The sequence below is a fragment of the Chiloscyllium plagiosum genome, unplaced genomic scaffold (genome assembly GCF_037043375.1).
Source record: "Chiloscyllium plagiosum isolate Xiang-an unplaced genomic scaffold, Cpla_swu_hap1 HiC_scaffold_19, whole genome shotgun sequence".
In the NCBI taxonomy this organism is placed as follows: domain Eukaryota; kingdom Metazoa; phylum Chordata; class Chondrichthyes; order Orectolobiformes; family Hemiscylliidae; genus Chiloscyllium; species Chiloscyllium plagiosum.
Genome location: NW_028270157.1, coordinates 35684823 through 35707256, shown reverse-complemented (window position 1 = coordinate 35707256; position 22434 = coordinate 35684823). Strand labels below are relative to the sequence as shown.

The 22434-nt window shown below is 39.5% G+C and overlaps 1 protein-coding gene across 7 annotated transcripts in view; it reads left to right on the top strand.

The window, feature by feature from the left end:
• Positions 1 to 22434, top strand: part of foxp2 (forkhead box P2) — a 795054-nt gene that overhangs the window by 117964 nt on the left and 654656 nt on the right. For 4 of the 7 annotated variants that reach the window (XM_087997217.1, XM_087997212.1, XM_087997208.1 and 1 more), the window contains 2 exons: positions 9080 to 9328; positions 12312 to 12454. The gene's annotated coding sequence lies outside the window, so the exon portion shown is untranslated. The remainder of the gene's footprint in view (positions 1 to 9079; positions 9329 to 12311; positions 12455 to 22434) is intronic. The other 3 variants (XM_087997213.1, XM_087997209.1, XM_087997214.1) reach the window with 1 other exon arrangement.

The window sequence follows — 22434 nt, the reverse complement described above, 5'->3', positions numbered from 1 at the left end:
GCTGTGAGGATCTTCACTGATGATGCATTATGTTCAGCGCCATTCATGACCCCATATAGACTGAGGCAATCCAAATCCATATGTAGCAACAGCAGGGTAACACACCATGCTAGGCAAATAAAATTTAGGCTTCAAGTGACAGGCAATGAGTATCTCCAGCAAAAGAGAATATTCCTTACTGTCACTGAATTCACCACGATTAATTTGTTGGGGGCTACCATTGAACAGAAACAGAACTGGACCAGCCATATAAATACTGTAGCTATAACAGCAGGTCTGATGTTCCGAATCCTGGAATGAGAACGTCACCTCCTGATTTTCCCCCTCAAACCCTGTCCACCATCTACAAGACAAAAGTCAGGAATCAGATGGAATATTCTCCACATGCCTGGGTAAGCACAGCTACAACAGTATCAGGAAGCTTTACACAATCCAGAACAATCCACTTAATAAGCGCCCCAATTACCATAACCTCTGATGCACAGTGGCAGCAGTACGTACTATTTACAATATGCATTGCAGAAATCCACCAAGGCTCCTTCGGCACCACCTTCCAAACCTATTACCTCAATCACCTCACAAGTCAAATGCATCAACTGCGTGGTAAGGCCACCACATACAGATTCTCCTTTGAGTTAAACTCCATCCTGGCTTTGAACTATATTGCTGTTACTTCACTCCCACTGACTCAAAATCCTGAACTCAGTTCCTAATGGCAATGTGGTTGTCCCTATACATTTAGGATTGCAACGATTCAAGAAAATGGTTTAGCTCTGCCTTCATTGAGGCAGTTAGGGAAGGGCAATAAATGCTGGCTTTGCTGACGATTCCAAACTCCTGTGAAAGAATTTAAAAATAAAGAGGTACCAGAGAGGCAATCAGTGATCAATGTTATAGCGGAAGAAATCTGGAAGGAAGTTTCTGAAATGCAAACATAAGGAGTTAAATAGGAAAACACAGAAGTTGCTATCAGAAAGGTTCTACTGCTTCATAAGATTTATTTTTTTGAACAGATTTGCATTGAAATGATATCAACAACTTGAATTTGCTATATGTGCTTCCTGGTTCCATACAGCTGAAAAAAGTGGTACTTAGTGAGTTAATTTAGCAGTGTGGATTTATTTCCTGCTGAAGAAAATTAGTGCTGGGTTTCTAATTTTTAAACTTCTTTGTTTCAGCCCATTAATCCCATTGGCATTACCTAATTTTTATTTCACTTTCCGTACATCATTTAAAGCTACTTCTCAGTTTGAATTCTGCATGTCTTTGTGCTGATTCTACACTCTGGTTGAAGAAACCTCACAGCTTCCTGCTCATGAGTGCCACAACCTATCAATCCTGTGGAGCTCCCAGACAAACATTTTGACTTGTGTGCAAAATTGGGAGAGCTGTGGCTCAAGGAATTGGTGCGGTAGTCAGACTCACAAACGCTGCCCCAGACGCCATCATCACCATTCCTATGTATGATTAGTCTCACTGGCAGGATAAACCTAACAGATGCAGTAGCACAGGGTATACAGTCAGGAAGGAGTTGTCCTGGCAGTACTCAACTTTGACTGCAGATTGCATGAAATCTCATGGTATCAGGTTACACATGGGCAAGGAAATCACTGCTGATAATTGCCTACTGCTCCATCTCAGTAAATGAATCAATAATCCTTCATGTTTAACACCACTTGGAAGAAACACGAATCTTGACAAGCCACGCATACTTTGGGTAAAGGACTTCAGTGTTCATTAACAGGGGTGAGTCTGCGGCACCACTACTAAGCCGAGTCCTAAATGACATAGCTGCAACATGTGACCTTTGAGAGGTGGTGAAGGAATCAAAAAGAAGGAAAAACTTACTTTTGTTTTACTCACTAATATAATGTAATTTCTCAGAGGGTAGTTACTTTTGATCTGGCATCATATGTAGGCCACATGAGGTTCATATGGCAGATTTCCGACCCTGAAGGACTGTAGTAAACATGGCCTAGTGACCACTTCCTTCAACATTTGGATCGATGAAAAGAGGACATGTCAGGAGCAGCCCAGGCATAGCTAAGAGGTTTCAAACTGGTTAAACTACAGCATGCTAAGTCATCTGGAGCAGAATGTGATAGATTGATACAAGTGATCCCACTATGAATGGATTAAATCTAAGCTCTGCAATGTTGTCAGATCCAGTTGAAAATAATGGAGGACAATTGAACAACAAAGTGGAGGAGGAGCAGCTCCATAAATATCCCCAATCTCAATAAACTGTCATTTCAGCAAATGATAACGCTGAAGCATTTACAACCCTCTTGAGCCAGAAATGCTCAGTGAGTAATCCATATCAGTTTCCTCCCAAGGTCCCCAGTATTACAGACTGAGTCCAAACATGGAGGAAAGAGCTCAGGTCCTGAGATGAGGTCAGAGTGACTGCCCTGATTTCAAGGTTCCATTTAGATATGCAGCAAATGTCATCTAACCAGCCAGTGAAAGAACAATAAGAAGCCAGTGATGATGAAGACACATTTTCATTCAGCTTCCATTTAGTCACCATCTCAGATGCACAGTGTAAGAATATTATAATGGCAGGATCTGCACATCATGAAATAATGACATAAGTGGACTACAACCAGGGCAGGTACATGGATAACACAGATAATAGTTTACTGGATGTCACAGTCACTCATAAATATGAGTGAATTCAGGTTGGGACTTAAACAGACTGGAATGTTGTTGAATTTGGAAGCCTACCAGAAAGCCTCTGGTCATTGTTCAAGAGAATGGGGCATCCCAGCACCAACTCATCATGGGGCTTTGCATAGAGCTCACAGCCCTTCCTTTCCTGTATGGAAGAGGCAATCCATTTCATTTGCACATTTAAAGTAACCATGCTGTATGACGTTACCTTCCTTGTTACTAATTTCACACATTCATTTGACCACAATACAAATATAAAAGCCACACTAAAATAAATATTTCCACCTAGTTTTAGGAACACAATCATGTCATATTGCATACGAAAGTCAACAAATCAGCCTTGTGCATTAATTTAATGCCTCATTTCCCTGCCCCATGGTTGTCCTAGCACTCTGATACTGTACTCAGCCTGTAGTTGCAACATGGTGGTGGAGGACAAATGCAGTCATTCAAGAGGTGACAGCAGGTTTGTGCTGAATACAGCCTTTACACGCTACTTGAGGAGCATATATTGGAGAACCAACACTACAGCTTCCATTGCAACACAAGTCACAGTCTTGCACTATAATTGAAGATCACGAAGCTAATATTCCAGCACAGATATTTTGGCTGTGGATAATAATGTGCAAAGGGACTTGCAGGGTGTCACAGTACAATATCACAATTTGCCCTCCAACAGAATGTATGTGGATACGATTTTAGCTCTAAGTACACGTAGAATGGGCACAAATGAGCCCTGTTTCTTATTCAGTATGTATTGTATTGTTTTCTCACTACTCTAACTTGGTTCTTTTCTTTTCACTCCCTGGATGATTCAAACATGAACACCTCCAGGGATACAATCATTTCTGGTCACTACAATAGGGAATAAACTTATTGAAAGTCAGGCATCCCTAGTTAAACAGTTCAATCTTTATTTTTCACACACCCAGTGGAAGTGAGCAGATTTGGCGCTCTGAAGACGTGAAGTTGTTAATTGTCAGTCAGTAGTGTGACTGACTGACAATTAGATATGTTTAACAATCAGCATGGTAATAATTTTCTTCCTTTTTAATAGCTTTAATTCAATTTTGTTTTACAACTGCTGAAGTAATGCCAATACATAAACCACAGTGCTACAGTGCCGACATGCTGAAGATGTTTTGTTTTAAGAATGCAGTTAAAAGCAGTTTATTTGAAAATCAATATTCGGTCAATATTGGCTGTTCCCACATAATACAAAAGCACGCAGAGGGGCAAACAAAGATGACATATAGTGGTTGTATTCTAAGTAATGAATTTCTTTTACAGACTTTTACAAACTTTCATTTTTTCAATCTAAAGTCTTTGGGTTCTGATTCCCATGTTGACCAACTTCTGAAAGTTGTGAAATAAAAGCTGAACTTGTATGACACTTTGAGAGCAGTATCACTTATCCTCTACAAATACTACACCTATGTTCTATTCTGATCTTATCGTTTCAGCAAGGTTTGAAGCGGAAGGGTCATTTGAGGACTGGTGTTCTTTTTGAACATTTTACTCTCTCTTTTGATTTTGTTTAGTTTATTCAATGCCTGCCTTTGTGATATGTAGACTTTAAGAGTTATAATTTCTTTTAAAAAGTATGAGATTGTAACATATACCAGGCGATCTTTCATGATTCCAGTTAGTTTACAGTAAACTATAGGGCTATTGCTCTTTCATTGGGGAGTGAAGAATGGTAGTGAGTTTAACCTGAGGGTCACTATGCCTCAGGTGAGGAATTGGGTTGAAAAGGCAGAGTTTTCATGGACAGCCTCAGCCAGTGTGGGAATTGAATCCACATTGTTGGTGTCACACTGACCAGCCATCCAACCAACTGAGCTAGCCAACCCCTTTAACCTTGAATAGAAGTTGAAAGAAACAAGAACAAATTTCATGAAATTTTACAGACTTTCCGAGATGTCCATGCTCTTCTATTTCTGGCATCTTCGGCATTGGTGGTTTTGCCTTTAGTTGCCTGGCTTTGAGCTCTGTGATGCTATCCCTAAACCTGTCCACTGTTTTGTTTTCTCCACAGTGATTAAAATCTTATCTCTTTGACATTCTTCTGTTATATCTTGTTGGATGATTTGCTGTCACAGCTAGTTAGTAAATGCCCTGTAAAGCAATCTGGAGTTTTCGTCGCATTAAAGCCAATATAAATAGTAATTGGTCCATGAATAATTTTTGTTTTGATCTTTTGAAATTGGGAGAGTAATGAAGTAAAATATCAGTCCATTAAATTTAATGAAAATATAAACATACCTATCAATATTGAAGTACCACATTTTCTAATATCCCATTTTCTTTCTCTGATAATATAAAGATTGAAATTTCACCTATTTCCTCAATTGATCCTGTGATCCATTGGTGAACACTGAAAGACTCCTTGTTGTGATTGTATTGATCAGAAATAGATATCTAACATTCCAAACAGCACTTCAGCTACAGCTACATGGCTGACTCTCGTCTTCTCAATGATAGTTAGGAATGAGTTTAAATCTAGCTGCTCCCACAATGTTCACATCCGTGTGAAAGCGTAAAACAAGCAAAGATGACATTAAGCAAGTAGGGAGAAAGATTTTGCTGCAGTGAAGGATTGAGGAAAATACCATTGCATCTTAAAGGGAAAAGCAGAAAAATATTTAGAGTAGAGAAATATATTGAGAGAGTATGGTTATGGATTTTGATTTACTTTTTTTCCAACAAAGAGAAGGCACACAGATTGAATGTATTTGATCTGTGTACTGTCAGTCTCTGGTGTTTTTAAAGCTTGTAGTTGTTTTGAACATTGCAGTTGATCTGGCTTTCCATTATTGTACTGCTGCTGTGATATTTATCTATATGTCGAAAAAAAATGAATGAGGAAGAAATCCTTTTCTGTGCCAGCATTATATGAATCAATTCAAAGTTTGTTGTTTTCTTCTGTATATTTTATGTTTTTTGTTATTTTCTTCATCAAAGTACTAAAACTGAAATCTACTGAGTCCTTCAGTATGCGTTTATGCAGTCCAGGTTGGGAGAGATCATGACTAATGTCTGCTAGAGGAGTGAAATGCTGTTCATCTATTTTCCTTATTGCAGGTAGAGAAAAGACTATTTCCAAAGTGATAGGCTGATGTAATCAGGATGTTTTCTATGTTTTGATTGTTTACTATTTCTGAAATACATCCGAAAATTCAGCCTTTATCTATTACTTTATAAGTTTCCAAAGTAACCATTGGATTTTTAAAAACAAAACAAAACAGTGGGTTTTTGGTTTGATTTCAAAAATATTTGAGCGTTTTCATGCATGTCAAGGTTTGTACTTCACCAAATTTGTACAAAACTTGACATAATTTTCCTGATAATGTTTTAATAAATTATTTTTGTAGTCATGGAATATTGGGGATTGCAATTACTCATGTTTTTTAACACTTGAGCTCACTTGGCACAGTTTGTCTGACTCGAAGAGGTACCTTAGGCACTTGAGAGACACTAGTACTTGTTGGGAAATGAGAGCTTGCTTACAACAATGCTGTTAAAACTACAAGGCCATTGGAAATATTCCTGAAGACCTGGAAAGGACTACTTTACCATTTGAAGCCACTCTATTATTAATCTATGATACCAACAGATTAATTGGGTGGATTTTTTCTAACCCCTGAATGAAGTGGGCAACAGTGAGTCATTTGGAAAAAATATGGGGAGATCAGAAGAATGAGGTTCTTGATGTTGAGAACAAAATGTCTGATTTTCTACCCAAGGTTTTAGTAAACCAGAATCTTACTAGTCAGTTGTGGGAGACGTACATGTATTTATACCCCATGATTTCCTATTCTAGCCTCATAAATCTGCAGTTTGTTGTTTTCACATATGACACAGAGAAACAAAAGTGATAATTCTTGAGCAGGTACCTCCAACTTGTAGCTTGCTCTCCAGGCCTCCATCTTGGCCAGCTGCATGGGCATTGATTGCCTGTCTTCTCGATGCATGGAGTTTGGCATCAGAAAAACACCAGAGCCACCACATAATTGCAGTATGTCTCCATCTTAGAGTACAGGCAATCACTTGAGCACTATATTTTGGAGTATATTGACACTTCGCTGCCTCCAGACCACTCTGTGTGCAGAAACAGCATCTATCTAATGGATTGGAGCAAAGCACACCTCAGTGCTCTTAGCTTTGTACCTTTAGTGCCTATTCATTGTATGCCTGCATGGATTCTTACTGCATTTCTGCCTTGTCATGTATTTCTTTACACATTGCTATCTCAATCACAACTTGCACCTTCACAGATATGAAGCCTGGCAGCTGATTAGCAGAAGTGATCAGTCAAGGGCTCAACATGCTGCTGAATGACACCATGCTACATCAATATCACACCTACAGCATGTGCCAACTCTTACATGGTATATTTGACTATATGGCTATGTCTCAAAAACTAAAAAGAGTAGTGCTCAGAGCAGCCAAGGGGGACAGTTGCCAGTCAGGGGATTCCTCACCACCTCCCACCAGTTTATCAAAGACAGCTTCTGATATCATTCAAGTGCTTGTGGCGATGAGTGTCAGGGATTTCATGTCATTATGAAAGTGTGCTATGATCAGTTCTGCAGGTGCAGTGTGGCCAGTCTGGGAATGGGGGCTCAGTCAGTCAAGCAGCTGCATCGAGATTAGTAAAGGGTCTAGTCACTCATTCGGTTGGGGCTGTTTTTCCAATCAGCCCTGAGGGTGGATCATGGTCAGTCCTTGGTGGGAGGAAGGGAAATCCAAGTGGTTTCCAGGGCTACTAATGTGGCAGGAAAGGTGAGGATTTCAATTGTGGAGATCCCTCTGGGATGCAGAGGGGCCAATACTTGTGAAAGAAAGCAACACAATATATAAAGGTAGGGAACAATAGTGTATTTGAGGGCGTAGATTACTAGGGTTGTTGGGGACAAGGCTTGTCAATTAATAGTCACCACCACACTGATTTTGGGGGGAGGCAGGTCGGAGAAAAGTGCATCATGATGATTGGCCTTGGGCTCAGGAGGACATATTGGGAGGTGAAGATTTAAAAAGGTTTTGGATGGGAACATGAGGATGGGGGATGGACTTGACAGGGAGTGCAAAGCAAAAAGGAACATGGAAGTTTGATGAAGGGCTCCTCTAGATTAGCAAGTTGAACCTGTAAAATGCATCCTCATCCAAAATTCAAATGAAAGCTGGCAGTCACCACGCCAGGTTGGGAGGTTCAGTGATGATTTTTCTGCCTGAGAATGCAGGCTGGATTTGTAAGTGATATGAGGGCCTTCAAGGTACAATTGCATTAACTAGGCACTTCCACAGTACAGATTTAAGATATCTGTAATCGTAGAATTCTACGCACTGCAAAACACGCAGTGACTAACAATGTCAAATACAAATCTTGGCCACAAGCAACCTTGACCAGGTCATTGGTCATTATGGATTGATCAGTTATCTCTGTGAAGCAGAAATAATCACAGGCGACCTTGAAATTGCCACCAGCAACCACAATTCACAAAGCCAATCCAGTGTCTCATAGACTGCACAGGGGCACGGACCTGATTTCCTCTCATTTTGTAAGTATTTGACAACAATCTTTTCTATGCATTTCTGCCTTTCTTGGGTGATTATGTGGGGCGGGGAGTGTAAGGTTTCAGTAAGCCTACCACGATCTTCTATTGTATTTGTGCAACATGGCTTATACTGCATTTAGCTGAAAATGTGTTGCTGGAAAAGCGCAGCAGGTCAGGCAGCATCCAGGGAACAGGAGAATCGACGTTTCGGGCATAAGCCCTTCTTCAGGAATGAGGAAAGTTTGTCCAGCAGGCTAAGATAAAAGGTAGGGAGGAGGGACTTGGGGGAGGGGCGTCGGAAATGTGATAGGTGGAAAGAGGTCAAGGTGAGGGTGATAGGTCAGACTGGGGTGGGGGCGGAGAGGTCGGGAAGAAGATTGCAGGTTAGGAAGGCGGTGCTGAATTTGATGGATTTGACTGAGACAAGGTTGGGGGAGGGGAAATGAGGAAACTGGTGAAATCCGAGTTCATCCCTTGTGGTTGGAGGGTTCCTAGGCGGAAGATGAGGCGCTCTTCCTCCAACCGTCGTTTTGTTGTGGTCTGGCGATGGAGGAGTCCAAAGACCTGCATATCCTTGGTGGAGTGGGAGGGGGAATTGAAATGTTGAGCCACAGGGTGGTTGGGTTGGTTGGTCCGGGTGTCCCAGAGGTGTTCTCTGAAACGCTGACTGCATTTATCAAAGTAAGGTCCACTGTGTCAAAAATCCATATAGTTGCATTCCATGGCCCTCCTTATCCGAGTGCGCCATGCCCCACTGTGTGGAGGATGATATTATACTGTAATTTGTGTGTGATATGAATGCTGACTGGTCACATTACTAAAGACCTGTTTCTTATCTCCCCATGTAGGCTCATTGAAACTGCAACCAATAAATCTAGCCACAGAAGGGATTATTATCATTGTGTCTGTGGTGTATTGAAGGCAGAGCAGTAAAGGTGGAAGAAATTTGCTAGTGAGTCCAGGACGATCAGGAGCCTCCACTGGCTGCCAAACGGCCAAATCTGAAGATGGCACAGCAGAAAGTCCCCTCAGGAAGCAGCGGAAGTACACATGGCCCAGAATCTATCATCCTCAGTGCCATTTCCTCCAAATATGAGGTAAATTGCCACAACAGACTGAGGATGTCTCAGGACACAGGCACAGAACTGTCTCATCTGCTTGAGAAGGACTGTGACCCAAAGGGATGGGTAGCCATCCAATCCCAGTAGCATTTAAGGTGATACATGTGGCTCAGCTTCTATGCAACTGGTTGCTTCTAATGATCCACTAGAGATCTGTGTAAGATCTCTCTATCCTCAATCGACATATTCATCAAGACTTTCACTGTTCCAGTTTGTGCTAGATCTCACCACTTCCTTGTTTTCATGCACCCAGGTCAATGCTGCAGCCTGGGTTTGATCTTTGCCAACGCAGCTAACTTTCTCCAAGTGCAGGGTGCGACAGATATTGCACTGAAAGTGTCATATCTTCACACAATAGATTTCATCAACAGATAAGGATTCCATTCCATCAATGTACAAATCTTCTGTGATCATCAGTGCAACATCATGGAAATCTATACCAGGGACAGTGGAAGCTACCAGGATGTCTTTATCCTTGCAATTTCTCCTGTTTCTGTTTTATTTCAAGGGCTGAATGCCTTACAGGGATGGTTCCTGGGAAATAAGAGCTACCCTGATGGTTCTGTTACATAACCCCCTCACTGAGCCATTTTTCCAACAAGGCCATTGTGAAGCAGATGGTAAATCCTCTGAAGTTCTGATGCTGGGATCAGTCTGGAGGGACCTTGTAATTCACTTCCAGATGGAGTTTGCCACATTATCCTTACATGCTGTACCCTGCACTACTGGAGTAACTAAAGAGGGGATGTGATGGACACTGAAGAGATGGTACAATGGCAGTAATCTTCTGAGGAAGAAGATGAGGACATTGAGCACGATGAACATCACTTTCAACATGATAGACCACTGCAGCATTGGTCACAACAAGCTAGACAGAACTTAATTGACATCCACTTCCAATAGATGTGAGTCATAGAGTCTACAGCATGGAGACAGACCCTTTGGGTCAAACTGATCCATGCTGACCAAAATGTCCGTCCACACTAACCCCATTTCCCTGCACTTGGCCTGCATCATTCTAAGTCAGTTAAAGTGATCATCCTTGACTGTAAATTTGTAGTTGTTTGAAAGACAAACAGTCCCTCTCAGTTCTCTGAAGCAAATGAATTTGTTCTGTTTTATTTTTCTTTTATGTAACAACAGGAAAGACAAGCATTTTCAACTGTTTAAAGACTTTTCACCATGTGTCGCACCACATTCAGCAATGACAAGATGCTCTGCTACACCATGCATTTGGGAAAAAGTAGCACCCTTTCAGACAGGGTTCTAACATGCTATGGTGCTAAGGCTGGGTAGCCCTTCTGTAGCTCAATTCTTGCAGCTCCAGTTATAATGATTGATAGCTGATCAAACAGGTGATGTTTTAAAGTAGCAATACTAGCAAACACCGAGGTGAGATTCTATTTCTAGTGAAGTACGTGTTCTCTTTTCTTGTTTGTTTCTCTTCCTTGCAAGTACTGTGTGGGGTTCTGCATAACTTTTAGCATTTGACATGGTGCACAGTTCAACTTTAAAATTATGCTGAAGGCAGAAATCCCAGAGTTCCTGTCACTGACGAGTACTTCCACTGCTGGTACATGTAACATAGCTTAATATTGATGCTACATAGGTATGGTACACACATTATAGGTGAGCAGTGGAGAATTGGGTAAGCTAACTTGCTCGCGCTCATGGGGAGAAGCCCTCCATGAAACACTGCAACTGAGACAGCCAAAAGTTGGTAAAATTCAGCCTATTGTATCCATATTGAATCATATATAATGTACAGCTGACGTATGAATAGTGGAGAAAATGAATGGCTTATGTGGGACATGAAAATTTAAATTCTTCAAAAAAAGTGCATTTAGATTATTTTGTAATCCTCGGTCATGTATAGATAAAAATGTGGTGGTCCATTTTAGTAAGAAAACTACAAGGCCAACCATGGAGAGGAGCAAAGTTGTCATGGGGTATAAATATATTAAATGCTAAAGACAGTTTTACAAAGCCACAAAAAATAACCATAATGTTGAATTCAATTGTGCAGCATGTTTTGACACCACATTGGAAACCCAAATTACTATGGTCATTTCTTACCTTAACTTTTTAATAGAGATTTTTTTTAAACTAGGAGAACACAATAGAGACAAAATAAATGTTGGTGTAAATTCAATGGCTGGTTTGCATGCAGATATTCTGTGTGAGTTTGGTGGAATGTAACATCTGAAGGCATCAAATAAATTGCAAATAGAGGAGTGACATAATGAGGAAGCTGACTATTTAACCTGCTTCTCAGCCAAGAACGATTTCTTAGAGAGGTTTTTGTAGATTCACATTCCAGGAATATACAAAAGCAAAGATTTGAAAATGAACCACCATCGTGCGCATTATATTATGCTGCTGAGGGCTAACTAGTGTGTGTCTACTATGCTGTGAAAGTCAAATACTGGAAAATCCAGTAAGCACCCCTGGACTGCAGGTAGAGAAAGGCTTTTTTTTTTAATCAGTCCAACTGCTACAAGTCAATTAAAAATGTATTCAGGTCAAAGGAACTTCAATCAGTATACAAAACCGAGATCCTTGAAAATCAACTGTTCAACACTACCAGTGCAATACAGCACAGCTGCAAACTCATCTTCTTCTGCTAATCCTGAACATTTCAGATGCGATCCATAAAATCTTATTATTGGCCTTTGTGGGTTTGGATTACTGTTTTTTATTCCTGATCTGTTTGTGTTTCTGTGTACAGCAGAATGGTAGTAATAAAACCTCTGCCTGTCTGTTTGAAAAGATGGGGAGAGGGTTTCAAGGTGCTGTATTATTTAAAAATTTGAAATCGATTAAATCAGCACATTTTTGATAGTCAGCAACAAAACATTGAAGTAACTGTGACAATGTTAGATTGGGCTACTGTAGTGTTGGGGGTGATCAGTGGGAAGGGTTCCCAGATTAATTGTTGTTTTATTGGATGTCTTTCCAGGAAAAATAAAGTCCAGAAGAAGAGTCCTGGAGCCAAGACAGGAAGAGGGTTGTGCAAATTTTATGAAAGGAAGTTTGCTGAGGCATTAAGTACAGTCTTCACCATCCACAAACTGCCTTCAGTCTCGGAAGAACTTTAATAAGGTAAATGACCAAGGTGAATGCAGGCACTCTTCCTGACATGTATACCATAGTAATGATAGAGGCATAACCTCCTTAACCCTCATGGCATGTTGAATAATTACCTCGTGACAGAAATACAGACTAAATCTCAAGGAAATTATGGATGAATTAATGCACCATGTTAACTACAATCAGAGGTTATTATCTGCCATGGTGAATCTTTGATAATCTTCACGAAAGGTTTGAATGGAAATTGCATCTATACATCTGATCCACCAACAGACTCCTTTGACTGGCTAAACATCTTTTATTTAACAATGTCTCCCATGAGTCTGCTTACTGCCTAAAAAAGAGTGTTGCCTTGGGAATCCATATCTGCTGTAGGTATGCTTGCATCTAAGTGTGATTGTTGGTCAAGTTTTTGATCCAGTCTTACTCATTTTCTCTCTCGAGCCTCAGTTTTAGGCACTGTGTTCTGTTCTCGCCTAAACTGTAAAAATTCATTAGAGCTGCTTATAATTTTCCACATTCCTGTGCTTTTACACTGTCCATCTTTTGTTCTTTCCTTTCCTTGATTTTTTTCATTTCTATTATATGCTACCAACTAACGTGGATTTTATACCCACTGACTCCAAAAGCTACCATCACCCTGCTTTCCTGTCTTGCTTTCAGTCTCTTAGTTTCTGAAACCCTGTCTGATTTATTTTGATGATATCTCTTTCCATTGGTGAGCTTCATTATATCTCCCTCTTTTTCACCTTGAGGATTCTGCTTCTTTATGGTTGATCGTGGTCTTGCCTATGTGCATTTGAATGACCGCAAATCCTCCTTCTCTCCTCCCTCCCAGAAAAACATGTCAGTTCCATTTTCCTTATTTACCATCCCAACACTCTCCATTTTCAATGGATCATTCTCTGTTATATCCGCACTTCCAAAGTGGCACAACAAGCACCTTGTGACGTTTCATTCCCATTTCGTGTTTGGAAGAGGCCGTTCTCTGCAACATTTTAGTTACAATTCACCCTAACACTCTTTCCAGTAAACACCACATCTTTCATTTCAAGTTCAGAAGACACAACATCTGCCTTTTTATCTACTCCACCACCCAGGAGCTCACCTATTATTTTCAGTGAAGCAGTCACTTACTTATACTTCTAATTTAGTATACTGGTATTCAATGTTCATGATGCAATCTCCTCTACATGGGAGAGACTATTCTTAAGTTGAGCAATCACCTTGTGGAACACCATGATTCAGTCTGTATGTAATCCCTGATCTCTGTCATGTGGCATTTTAATTTTCCATCCAACTCCTATTTTAATCTTATCCTCAATCACTTTAACATGTTATGATCTAGGAGATGTTACTGGACAACTTAGACCCCAGGCTGAAATCCCAGCCTGATAAATCACATTTTATTTGATTTTAATGAGGTGGCCTCTCACTGAAATGTAAGCACAAAATATTGCAGATTTTGTTTTAACATTAAAACAGATGTCTATTATTCAAATAAAAGAAGATAGAATAAACCAAACTACATATGCATAACACATTTAAACATTTTGAAATGTACAGTAAAATGTAATCTCATTAATTGCAAAACCAACCCTTTACAATACTCACACAAAAGAAAATTTCTTTCTCTATCATGCCTGTAGGACTTAATTTAACTTTGGCTTCAACTCCCAGTCTTGAGCATTTGAAAGTTTTCCTGGAGCCATCAAACACTTTCTCAGATTCAAGTAAACCCTCAAGTGTTTTAATCAAATATTTCCAGTCTGGAATTTGTACTAGATTCTTTACACTGATGTAACCTATTTGTAATAATTCTAAAAAACCTTCCCAAGAGCAATTGCTTTACACATCCAGCTGTAGCTAAGAACATGCAGAACTGCCCAAATTGAAATTAAAGTAACACCCTTTTTTTTTACCAATTTACGGGCATTTCCCTAATTGAAAAAAAAAGCAATCCCTAACTTTCTAAACTATTAAGATCAAAGAACATTGGAATAGAAGCAGGCCATTCATCCTAAAGAGTCTACTCCACAATTCAATTCGATCATAGCTGATCTGATAATCCTCAACTCCACTTTCCTGCCTTTTCGACATAAGCTTGGTTGCCTGACTGATCTAAAACCTGTATATTACAATGTTGAAATTGCAGCCGAATTGACCACTGTTTACCTTGTTCAGTTATAAAGTTATCCCTAAACAAAAGCCCATATTACCAAAGCCTAAACCCAAAAACCTTCTCTCATGTTGTGTTTAAAAATAAATATCACCATGGCTATAGAAATACTTACAAGTTAATTGTTAAACACCTACAGCCACACATAAAACCCAAATTCAAAAATCCAAACTCAAAACAATTTACATTAAACTGTATATAATTCCCATATCTTACCTCACACAATTACCTTGTTTTGCTGGTCCTGGACAGGAGGTGTTTCTGCCTTGGCAAAACCCTTGGACCTTCAGGTGTCTGCCTGTAAACCAGAGTATTGATTTTCCTGTTTGCCATGCCTGGAGCAAATGTCCGGAACTTTGCAGGGCAGCTGTGGACTGGTAATGTTTATCCAGGTGCACAAAGGGCTTCAAAGATGACATGGATGCAAGGGATGCCTGTGTTTTCCAGTATTCCCACTGAATATTAAATTGTTCTGGGAACTGCACATGATAAGATGGTACTGCAAGTAGACATTTTCCAATGCAAAAGGGGCATTATGGGTAACTAATGAGGTGAGTATGGTAAGATAAGGCAAGAAAACCCACCAGGCTTCATGACGTGTAACTGTCCAAATCCTTGACTCAATTCAAATTTAGCCCAAAAAATGAAAAATTCAGCCTCATAACTTTGCTTCTGTCTCCACAAAAGCTGCCTGAGCTACTGAGTACTTCCAGCATTAAGATAATGGGAACTATAACAGAAAAGAGAGAAATGCTTAATTTAGTGAATTCAGCAGTTGTTTCCTATGAAAATGTGGCATCGTTTATGTGAATGGTTAAATTTTGTCTGTTCCTTTTTACAAAATCAGGATGGTCTCAGAATTTATTGTAGTCAATTAGTTTTAAAATTGTTAGATTAGATTAGATTACTCACAGTGTGGAAACAGGCCCTTCTGCCCAACAAGTCCACACCGCCCCACTGAAGCGCAACCCACCCATACCCCTAACCTAACACTACGGGCAATTTAGCATGGCCAATTCACCTGACCTGCACATCTTTGGACTGTGGGAGGAAACCGGAGCACCCGGAGGAAACCCACGCAGACACGGGGAGAACGTGCAAACTCCACACAGTCAGTCGCCTGAGGCGGGAATTGAACCTGGGTCTCAGGCGCTGTGAGGCAGCAGTGCTAACCACTGTGACTCCGTGCCGCCCATACAACAGTTGTCACTGTTGTATGCTCTGAAATGCAGCAATGAATTTACACACAGCAAGGTCCCACAAATAGCAATAACTCTCAGATATTTGTTTGAATGACATTGATCGAGAGATCAATGTTGCTTAGGATTCTGGAACTCCTTTTTTTAACAAACAGATGCTGTGGGATTTGTCAGATAGATTTCTCATTGGAATAACTAGACCAAGATGGAATTAGACAAATTTAGAAATGTATTTGCATGAAGTTTCATGTGATTTTGTGTTCCTATTTTTAATGCAAGAGTAGTCTCACAGACCAGTACTTAGAATCTCTAACAGTTTTGCAGGTACCTCTAAACTACCTTTTTTTTTAACCTTTTAACCAATATGTTATCACCTTTCTGTGCATTCATTTTTCAGGTTGTTTGTCATTTTGCATTTTGTTAATGTTCCAGTTACTTCAGAGCTCGCAACAAATTGAGATCTGTCGTTAACAGTAAAATTGAAAAACCTCTGCACTTGATTACAGGCCTGCTCGGAAACTCTGTTTGTTTATTTGAATATTAAATGTGTCTATATTTGCATTAAATGAAAGCACAAAGAGATAGAAGTCCCCTTAAAATGCTACTAATGGTAGTCTTAGCATAACCTCTGCAAAATATTCCCTTCAGCAACAACTGCCATATTTGATTAGATGATCAGGCAAGACGCAGACTATTTCTTTCATTCTGACAACCATATTGCCTGGGAGGTTGGTAAAATGGCATGCAAATATGGACTAGTGGTTGATGTCTTGAGTTTGGAAATTTGGAACACAAAATGAATACAACAAGCAAGACTGCTGTGTTGTTGGGGACAAATCTGATGTGTCTTATGCAGTTTTTCTTCATTTGTCAACAGTTAGTTTTGACTACATTGCAACAATATCGAGCTTTAGGAATCAGTGGGTGGACATCATCTAATATTTACTACGCACCATGTTTGTTTTGGAGGGGCAGTAAACAGCAATATCAGTCCCAAAGATATCAATCCTGCCATTTTCTGAACAATCCTATCCCAGAAGGAGGCCAGTTACCTGGCATTTAGGTGGAGTTGCCAGCCATTCCCTGGTCTGCTCTTACATTGTCCAACAAAACAAAGTGAGAGTCAGAGGCTTGTACAACTTCTGTATAACTAACTGTTTCTTCTTAACACACTGTTATAATAAAGCACCATTGGACTAGGTTAGCTGTGGATTGTGTAGAGGAGCACATTTATCTGAATATTATTGAGCTCCTGAGCCATTTGAAAGGCAGCCTGGTGTCACTTATAGCGGTGACACCCATCAAATTGTACAAGGTTGGGTCAAAGCATCTTTAGTGCTGTTAGGGCTTGAGAAGGGTTAAAGTTTTGTCTAGTATTTTGTGCACTTCCAGTCATCTATCTTTGGTTCTGATAATGGCAAGCTCTTCTGATATCTTGTGTAGGTGTGTTTTTTTAAATATATTCAGGCAATCAAGAAGTTTCAGTTTTCTATTCTTTGTTGGTGTCAGCTAGGATCTCTCATAAATGGTTTATAGACCACACACTATTACTGACATCATATATTAATATGGTAAATGGATCTGGGAGTTGTAGACACAGTAGGATCAACCATCATACTAATGCAAACTGGAACCTTCTATTAAACATTAAATTATATATAGAGATAGGCTGGAGCAAGGAAATCACTAAAATTTTCTAATATCATGCCTTAGATTTATGTGATCTAACATCATCTGGTATCACTGATGATGTCAACCAGCCATTAGCATACGGCACTCATACTCCTATAGTACAACATGGAGCTGATAGAATGATATGAGAGGGAAACAGTAATGGAAGTATGTGTACAAAGACATGACGTGAAACCTCTATCTTTATCATTCACCAAGTGAGTGAAGGGACATTAAAATTGCCCCTAACAGATTATGACTTTCTGATAAAAATATTGCACACTGAGGCACACCATGTTAATTCTATTGGTCTACATCTTGCCTCTTTAGCAATGAAAGCTCATGTGTACAGCCAGTTGTCTCCTTTGATCCTGCTCCTTCTATCTGAAATGAATAGCACAAAGATGCCTTGCATAGTGCAGATTTTATTCGCTTTGATGACATTCTTCCATAGTTACTGTTTACAGTATTGTTGTATCACTCTGCATTATAAACTTGAAAACTTTCAGATTTGCACAGTTATTGATTCATTGAAAATTTCGAGGCAAATTTGTTGCAACTGAATAAGTGTCTATAAGTTGGTATTTGGTAAGGAAAAATTAACTAACTAAACACTTCTGAGAAGGCAAAGATTGACCTGCGGCAACAACTATGGCTCATTTCTCAACCCACGAATATTTTCCATAACATGAAAAGGAACATTCTGATCCTGCCACACCATTTAGTTTAGATTTTGAGGAATGTGGAGGTTAAACTAGCAAACAAAGTACTGGAGCTTATTTTTCAATAAATAGAATTAAAAAGGAGAAAACTAAGATAACTTTGGTTCGACTACGTTGAGTTCCAGGAACACATTCTTAATAGAAAAATAGGAATTATAATTGCAAGGTATATTATTTTAGATAAGGTAAATATGCACTTAAGTTAATACTTAACAATCAACAGGTGCTGGAATAGCTGCCAAAAAAATTATAGAAGATTATTCTAGAACTGAGTAGTTACAGAAATGGGGAATTCCATCCAGGAGATGGGAAAATAGGAGCAGAAGTAAGCCATCTGCCCTTTAAGCCTGCTTTGCCATTCTATACAATCATACAACTGAGCACCCTGTTCCTCAGTTGATTATCCAACTGAGCACCCTGTTCCTGGTTCCTCCCTTTACCCTTCAATTCCTTTAGTCCTAATCTAACTCCTTCTTCAAAACATGCAAGGATTTGGTCTCAGCCGCTTTGAGAAAATTTCTCAGGCTCATCGTTCTCTGAGTGAAGAAATTTCTCGAAAATAAGGAATAAAAATGAGGCATGTGATGCATAGTCATGGAATAGTAATAGCAAGAGAAATCAGGAAGATTAACTCAAATGCAGGAGAGAGACTCAGAATGGTAAAAGGAAGGCTAACAGGAAGCCTGCACTAAAATAAATAGTAAAATGTTCCTCAGGCATATTAATTTTAAAATTAAGTGAAGGACAGAGTGGGGCCCATAAGGAACATGCAGGGTGGGCTGCTCACTGAAGCAAAGGGTGTGACAGTGGTACTAAATGGGTACTTTGCTTCTGTTTTTACCAAATTAGAAAATAGTGACAATGGCCTAGTTGAAATGTGGGTCTTGACCATCTATGCAGTAGAGTGATAGATAAGGAAGAGTTGTTAAAAAGGCTGGCAGCACTCCAGGTAGAGAAGTTGTCAGTCTAAATGGGATGTATCCTAGATGGCTGAGAGAGTTAAGGGAGCAAATTGCCTTTCTGAACATATGATTTGGAGATGCCGGTGTTGGACTGGGGTGTACAAAGTTAAAAATCACACAACACCAGGTTATAGTCCAACAGGTTTAATTGGAAGCACACTAGCTGTCGGAGCGACGCTCCTTCATCAGGTGATTGTGGACAATCACCTGATGAAGGAGCGTCGCTCCGAAAGCTAGTGTGCTTCCAATTAAACCTGTTGGACTATAACCTGGTGTTGTGTGATTTTTAACTTTCTGAACATAAGATTAGTCCCGGTGAACTGGAGGACTGCAAATGTGACACCATTGTTTAAAAAATGGGCAGAGGATAACCCAGGAAACGACAGACCTATCAGCTTGACGTCAATGAATTGATGAAGGCCATAGTACAGGATAAAGTAAATATGCACTTAAATATGCACTTAAAGATCAATAAGTTAATACTTAACAGTCAACATAACTTTGTCAATGGCAAGATCATTTCTGACAAATTTAAGTGACTTTTTGACAGGGTGACACAGGCAGTGGATGAGGGTGATGTTCTGGCTATTGTATATTTGGACTTGCTGAAAACATTTGATAAATGGTAGGCTAATTAGCAAAGAAGAAATATTTGGGATTGATAGGTCCTTGGCAGCATACATTAGAAGTTGTTTAAAAAATAAGAAACAGAGTGTAATTATAGATGGCCATTTCTCAGTTTGGAGATGAGTTGAAAGCGGTGCTCCCCAGGACCAGTGTTGAGATCCTTGTTTTTTCTGATTTATTATAAACGATGATTTGTTGTTTTGATAAATGTGTTGAGGGCAAAATCTCTAAATTTGTAGAGATATTAATCTAGGAAGAGTGGTGAATTGTAAGGAAAATGCTGCCCGACTTCAGAGAGACACTGACAAGTTGGCCAAATGTGCAGACACCTAATAGATGAAATTCAATGCAGAGAAATGTGAGATAATGCATTTGGTAGAAGAAAGATGGAGACCCAATGTAGGGTCAATGATACAACATTGAGGGTTGTATAGGAGCAGAGGAACGTATGTATATAATTCTTTGAAGTTAGTAGGGTAAGTTGAAAAAGTGGTTGAGAAGGCTTAAATCATTCTTGGGTTTATAAATAGAGGCATAGAGTATAAAAGCAAGGAGGTGATGCTACGCTTCTACAAATTATTGGTTAGATCACATTTGGAGTATTGTGTTCAGTTCTGGGCACTTTTTTTAAAGAAAGGATATTAAAGTCCTGGAGATAGTGCAAAGGAAATTTACTAGAACGATACCAGGAATGAGGGATTTTAGATCAGAGAAATTGGATTTATTCTGCTTGGAGTAGAGAAGATTAAGAGGTTCCCTTATTGAGGTGTTCAAAGTTATGAATAATTTTGACAGGGTAGAGAAGGATATTCTATTTCCACTAGTTGGTATGTCAGTAACTAGGAGTCTCAATTTCAAGATTGTCAGCAAGACAGCTATCATAGAGATGAGGAGAAACTTCTATACTCAGAATGTTGTTAATTTAGAATGTGCTGCCTGGGAGAGTGGAGTAGATTGATTCCATACGAGGTTTTAAAAGCGAATTGGATATATATTTGACGGTGATGAATTTAGAATGCTATGGAGTTGGGGTTGTTGAATGAGATTAGCTGGGTAGCTCTTAAAGGAGCAGGTACAAACACGATGGGTCAAATGGCTTCCTTCTGTATTGTAAAATTCTATGATTCTATCTTGCCCTGGATGTGTTCTTAGTTCCTGACTCCCCAGTCATCGAGAACACCATTACTGCATTTACCTGTTTAGTCCTGTTAGAATTTTATAGATTTCTGTTTGATGCCCCTCATTCTTCTAAACTTCAATGAAAATAGTCCTAACCATTCCAGTTTCCTTCATACATCAGCCCTGCCATCCCAGGAATCAGTCTGGTATATCTTCATTGCATTCATCCCATAGTAAGTACATCCTTTCTCAGAGAAGGTGACCAAAACATTTGCCCACTCAATCAGCTTGTCCAAATCACACTGCAGCATCTCTTCATCCTCCTCACATTCCCATCCAACTTTGTGGCATCTGCAAACTTGGTGAGATTACATTTAGCTCTCTAATCTAAATCATTGTTATATATGTTACAAAGAGCTGGAGTCCAAACACTGATTGCTGTACTCCACTAGTCACCTGCAGCTTGGAAGCAGACCCATTTATTCAGACTCTTTGTTTCTTATCTACCATGTTCTCTATCTATGCCGTACACAAATGTATTAATTTTACACGTTAATCTTGAATGTTGAACCTTATCAAAACTCGTGAAAGTCCAAGGAAGCCACATCTATGAGCTCCCCTTATAGCTCTAAAAATTGCATCCTTGAAAAATTCCAGTAGATTTGTCAAGCATGATTTCCTTTTCATACGTCCATGCTGACTCTGTCCAATCCTGTCACTTTTGCTCTATTAAATCCTTTAAAATGGATTCTAGCATTTTCCACACTATCTTGGGTCACATGATTCAGATCTTTTAAAATGATGAAGTGGGTTGGTAGAGTAGATACAGAAAAGTAACTCCTACGTCTAAGTGATTCAAAATTGAGGTCCACAAAAATAAAATGGCTACCAGTAAATCCAAGTGGAATCAAGAGAAATTTCTTTCCCTAAACGGTGGCTAAAAGTGTACCATGCACCTAATGGTTTAGCGGAGATGAATAGAAACGTAGAATCCCTACAGTGTGGAAGCAGGCCATTTGGTCCATCGAGTCTACACCGACTCTCCAAAGAGCATCCGACCCAGACACAACCCCCTCTAACCTTGTAATCCACCTAACCTATACATTCCTGGACACTATGTGTAATTTAGCATGGTCTGCCCACTTAATCTGCACATCTTCGGACTTGGAATTCAAGAATTTAAGGTTAATGTCAAGAGAAAACTATATAAAGGTATGTGAAGAGGGAAGAAAGAGAGATTAATGTGGAGCATTAATTTCAGAATCACCCAGTTTATCCAAATTGCCTATTTCTGTGCTATAGGCTCGATGCAAGTTAATGTAAATGCAACATGTTGTATTCATTTAATAGGAGTGTGAATAGTGAAGTCTGCACCTTTTGTGCCAGTGTCTTATTGTTCAAGCCTAAACTTTACAATTAAGTGAATACGTTTACCGAGTCAAAAACCAGCATTTAGTGCTTGTTTTTGAATCCAAATAAACACACCATCTGTTTGAGTTGAAAGTTTTTTTTG